Source organism: Alligator sinensis, unplaced genomic scaffold, assembly GCF_000455745.1.
Source record: "Alligator sinensis unplaced genomic scaffold, ASM45574v1 scaffold542_1, whole genome shotgun sequence".
Lineage (NCBI taxonomy): Eukaryota > Metazoa > Chordata > Crocodylia > Alligatoridae > Alligator > Alligator sinensis.
In genome coordinates this window covers 3,188,927-3,194,926 of record NW_005841963.1, presented here as the reverse complement: position 1 = coordinate 3,194,926, position 6,000 = coordinate 3,188,927, and the positions used below count along the sequence as shown (strand labels likewise).

Genomic DNA, 6,000 nt, shown 5'->3' with positions numbered 1-6,000 from the left:
GAACTGGCCATTGTCTTCAGATCTTTGATAGTTTACAACATTTTTAATCACACCTTCATCTGTACCATCTGAACAATAGTGCATACAGGAAAGCAAAAATTATTTATTATAAGATACTATCTCTGCAATCTTAAGTGTTTCAGTGAAGTGGGTTTCCCTCCAAACATTTGAACAATGTTCTAAGGCCTTTTTCTTCAGATACTAGAAGAAGGTTGGAGATGGGCACGCAGTTTCTTATCTACTGGGCAGCCAGGTGATTTAAGCAATATATAATAGCTTCTTTGATTTGTCATAAATTTTGCCAGTCCTGAGACATAGTTCAGTTAGAAGGGGGTTGTGAAAGAGTCGCACCTTCATCCCACTATAGCAGCAGTTTAAAACAGTTTCCTCAGGACTCTGTCTTCACTACTTGCCTGGTTGCTAGAAACTCTTCTGGATCTTGATCCTGTAATCAGATCTGTGTTGGAAGACTGTTGTACCTCATATGGACTCCCCTGATTCCATACAGACCTTTGGTCTTATGTACATAGTTTCTGTTGAAGTTTCAGAGCCTCCCACTTCTACATACATTTCTGGTGGTTCAGAAAACCAGCACAGAGACAAACCACAGGAAAAAGCATACCCAAGTAAATTTGCAGATACTCGGATATCATACAGAAGTCATTGGAGCCAAATTATATTTTTTTCTTATTGCTTCAATTACTGTCAAGGCCCAAAACTTGCATAAGTTTATTTGGGTGACATTTGAACGTCCTTAAGGAGATGGTGGCTTTGACTGGACAAGTGTATTTAATGCCATACTTAATGGTCTTTGTTCATCCTTTTTGAGGTTCTACAGTAGAGTCCCTTTGTGATGATGTTGTGTCAGTCCTCACTGTGCTCTGTGAGAAACTCCAAACTGTCATAAAGTAAGTGGGGCATCTGTTATCTGTATGGTTACTTGCATATGATGATTCTGGCTTCATTCTAGATTAACAGGGCAAAATCATTTGTTGCATAATTACTTGTCAGAGGAATCCTGTGTCTCTAGCAGATTGATAATTCTGTATTAATTCAGTCTGTGTTTGCAACGAGAAACTGATTTTAACCACCCACACAATTTTTGCTATACCGCCTCAAGTAAGCAACAGTATTACCTTCATGGCAGCAACCTTTATTGTTAACACACTCCATATAGTAGCAGCACATATCAGGTAAAGGGAAATGTTTCCTTCCTAGATATGCTGTGCACAATGAACACATCCACAAAAGTGAGAAAAACAAATATCATAACAACACTACTTTTCAGTGACCTACTATTAAACTACATCAGAATATTGTATTCTCTGTGTACAAGATGTACTGTTCTGTAAGATGAGCCCCCTAAAAAATTATTAAAGTTGTGCTTTTACAGTATATCCCGCAGCTTTCCCTGGCTAGTCCTGGAGGGTCAGCACTTAAGGGTCTGTTCAGATTGCTACAGTTCTTTCCCTTCATATGCTCCCCTTCCACCCATTCCCCCTGGCCCCTTCTGCCCCACCAGCCTGCAGCCTCTTATCAGCGTCTCTAGATTTGTCTTCAAGGAGCCAGTATCTAATTTCAATTATCTGTTTTGTTGAGAGGGTTTGTGGTTGTTTTGTTTGTTTGTTTTTAACTTCCTCTGCTTTATTGTATAAGATGTACTTTACTTTGAGAGACCATTTTGGTGTGAAAAGCCATGTTTTATATATTAGAAAATATGGTAGGACTTTCTAGTATTAGAAAGCAGATATTTACCATTTACAAGTCATTTGCCAACACATCGTATTACTAAAATATTACAGGTATTTTCGAAGTTAGCTATTAGTTTAGCTATAACAACTCCAGTTACTTGAAAATGGCATAAATTGACATTATGTCAATATATATGTACAATATATGTTTACAATAAGGCATTTATATTGCATCAAAACACCATAATACGATCTATATCTGAATACTGGTTCAGATTCTCTGCTGGTTTAAACATCATGATTTTAGTTTTAATATCATATATTTTAAATGTCCATGAATTTTTACATCGTGTGTTTTACTTTTAAGTGGTTTGTCCTTGTTAGTTGTTGCATGTCACAGAAACCCATTGGCCTATGCTGATAAGTACAAGCTAAGAATCTGGCCCAATGATCTTTAATAATATTTTTCATGTTACTTAGTATGCCTTAGTTTATCCAGTATTTGGTAAATTGTATAAAATATAATTTGCCCTCTATATACCACTTTTCCATCAAAGAACTGAAAACAGAGTTCATAAGTGAGCAACTGTTCTCCCTATTTTACAGATGAGGAAATTGAGGTATGCAGAAAAGAGTCTTGCCGTGGGGCCCATATGGCCTTATTGTGTTAATTTATACAGGGCCTTTATTTGCAGGTGGTCCAGAGCCATGTGGCTGTGGAAGCACAGGTCCTTTTGGACATGTGGGGCTTGCATGAGGAGCACTTCACTTGAAGACTAAGTGTGGCCAAGTAGTCTGTGATTTACTGAAAAGGCTTCCTTTATCCTGGAGCCTTTAGTCAAGTGAATAGTCTTGACTTGTGTGCATTAACTCATACACACTAGCAGGACTGAGCAGCTGCTTTAAGAACTGTATGGTCACTGTCTTCTGTCTGCAGTGCTTTTCTTTCCATTTCCTAACAATGATGCTACCAAGGGACAAGAAGGGCTGAATTAGTTCAGAAAGTATTGCCACTGTTGTTTTGAAATTCTGTTAAGGGGCATTTTAGAAGATAATATTAGCATGAGAATTAATTTTAACTATCAATAATACTTTCTAGTTCTGTAACAAAAGTACTTGCACCCTCAGCATCAGATTGTTTGCATTTGGTTTAATTTCTAAACGCATTGTTCCAGTTCCAGGAAAAGAGATGTGATTTCTTTGTTTTCCTAATTGAAAAATAGGTCCATTTCTGACTGAAACTGATCTGCCCCATGGAACCCTATCATCAGGCCCATGGTGCTGCCTGTGGGTCTCAGAGCGGCCCTGCATGCCATGTCCCGGTACCACATAGTTAGTGCATGTTGTACAAAGAACCAGTCTGTTTCACGTAGGGCTAAAGCCAGCACACATAGGGCACAGAGCCAGTCAGGTGCATGTTGCATGTGTACTCTCACTGGTGCATGTCCCGAGTTCTGGATCCAGTGCATAGGGCCAGTCTGTGGACCTGATTGGCCCTCAAGAATTGGCCTCGTGCTCCTCATCTGGTCCATGGGGCTGAATGAGTTGGCACTGCATCACCTCTTGTTGGCACTGCATTTATGACCCAAATAGTCCAGGAGCGCTGCAGCTACTTCCCGGTCAGTGACTTCTGCTCCTGGGGGACCCCATGTGCCCCCCTTGACTAAGATGGCACCAGTCGCCCATGCCAGGTACCTTGTTCCGGGCGGCCCCAAAACCCTCAGACCGACCATGGCCTTCCCATTTGATAATAGTCAAATTTTATTGATATACAGTGATAGCAGATAAGAGTAATGCAAACAATTCTATATCTACCAGTCCTAGAACTGTCATCAGAGTTGAAGTATTTCTGGCCAGTGTGCAAGCTTCACCCTGAGGTTCTCTCTTGAATGTCAGATGTCAGCAGCCTGGAGGTTGGAGTCTGAGGCCCATTTCCCCACCTTCCTCCCCCTCCACCCCTTGCATCCATTCCGCCCTCATATCCCACTCTCATCCACCTCAGTTGGGTAGGTAAGACAGGTTCATGGTGTGCCCTCTGTCCATAGTAGCCTCGGGTTCCCCTCTTGGGGACCCTTTGCTGCTCTGAAATCCCTCCTTTTATATCTTTTCTCCTTCTGTGATGACTTTTCATCTCTGGGCATTGCTGATTGGTCTTGCTGTTGTTGTCATACCATCTACTTCTGACCTGTCAGCATAATCCTTTGTTTCACAAGCCCATCACATGTATACATCCTAATTTGGGCTTTCCCAGTACCCTCCTAATTTGGTCTGTTCCCCCAAAACCAAGGGCTCTGCACTTGGGCCCTGTGATCTGGTTCCACCTTATGTTATGGAACAGTGTGGTACATGTCTTTTATTTCCCAGCCTGTGCCTGCTTGCTGCCTGTTTGTAGTAGACACAGCGGGCCTTGGATAAACTTACTCACAGACTGGCTTTTTAGAAATCGATTAACCCTTGCTGTTGCCCTGGACTATTATTCTATTGCATATCTACTTTACCTATAAGCCTATTCCCAAAAGCAAACCTCTAAATATCATTTTCTAGGCATCACCTCTGAGCTGCATGTTTAACTTTCCATATCATGAGTAGTCCTGTCCTGCTAAGAGCAGAACCCTTGCTACTGACTTCAGTGCAGCTAGATTTTTGCTCACCAAACAGAAAAATGAACTGACGTGTTTCACTTTGCAAGACTGGGAGCTAACATGTGATGCTGGGAACTTGTTGCTCTTCCAGTTACCAGTTTTCATCCTAAAGTATATAAAAGGTGGTCTGTTTCAATGCTAAAACTACCATGATGTTAATATTCTGAAAATATTAGAAAATAGAGAACAATATATATTTGCCTCAGTTGTGTACAGTCCCATTATCAGTGCACATAAATAAGCTTTGATTAAAAAATGAATAAAAAACCCCATAAAACTGGTATTTTAGCACAATCCTATTAATGTCCTACTAACTAATCAATCAGAAAAAAGCCCAGAGCAACTTTGAGGAAATGAATCAAAAATAAAAGTAGAAGAAACATTATAGAGTGATGACTACAGAAATCTAAATATGATGAACTGTTATCTCTCTGAAGATTTAAAGGAGATTTTGAGAAAAAAATATATCATTAAAACCAAGCTTTTACCAGTTGCGCTCTTCTCTGTTATGAAGACTATGCTTTGAATGAAAAGGAAAAAGTTGTTGGAAGCTATTTTCCAAGCTGCAAATTAGAGCACAAATTAGAATGAACAGAGAAACATCGATCTGTGTAAGGAATTGGGAACATAACAACCCACTCCTAGGTTTTCTGGCAAGTCCTTTTGTAAAGATGCATGCATGCTGATCAGGCAAAAACATAGGTCTGCAAAACTATGTGCTCAAAATATAATGTCCCTTCAGTTTCATGAGGAGCTTCTGTAAGTAAAACTGGCCATTTGTCTGAATGCTAAAATTTAAACCAATCATTGTCTGATGGACAGTTTTACATAATCACTGTAGGTGAATTATCAAAGCTAAACTATTTGATAGGATTCCTTATTTTTATTTTTTAAATAATTGATGAAAGAGGCTCATTGAGAAGTTTGTCTACAATCCCAAATCAGCAGAATGTGCACTGAATCAAAACAAATGAATGCTTATTGTAGCGAGGCACAATAAGAAATAAATGGAACCTAAATTACTCAGCAAGCCTGATTTACTGCAACAATATGTCCATCTAAGATACAGGCACTAATTTGTAATGCTGGACCAATATTCTTGAGGTCTTTTAATTAACTGAGAAGCATAGTGAATTATTCTGATTTCATTCTGAAAAGGTTTTTTAAAGAATTACTTTAGTAATTTTTAAGAGGAGGGAGGTTGGGAGCTACTGTTCCTCATTTAGCACTAACAGTGGCCTCCCCTCAAAAACAGCCCATCCGAGAGCTTTGCCCTGAGCAGCCTTTAGGTCAGTGAGGAGAAGCTTTGATTATTATACTGTCTGATCTAATCACCTAACCTGGTAATTACTTTAACACAGTGTTCTTAATTGCAGGCATATTGGTTTTTGCCTTTGAGTGCAGCAAGGCTGTGGGTGATGAGAGAGGGGTAAGGGAGATGAATTTTAGTTACGACTCCCATGACCCTGAAACAATGAAGCCTGAGATCTCTTGAGTGTATTTTAACACCTTTGCAGCAGCAGGATGTTGGCTGTCCTGGTCCCTCTGCTTACCCTGTGACATGTTAGGGTGTAAATGTTCTTGTGTTGTGTCTGGGGTAACTGTAATTTTGCTCATAGGTTAAATTATAGATTTGTATAGGATGACTTGAATAGAAATTATCCTAT

The 6,000-nt window shown here is 39.8% G+C and overlaps 1 protein-coding gene across 1 annotated transcript in view; it reads left to right on the top strand.

Moving 5' to 3' along the window:
* Nucleotides 1-6,000, top strand: part of ARFGEF3 (ARFGEF family member 3) — a 168,086-nt gene that overhangs the window by 97,458 nt on the left and 64,628 nt on the right.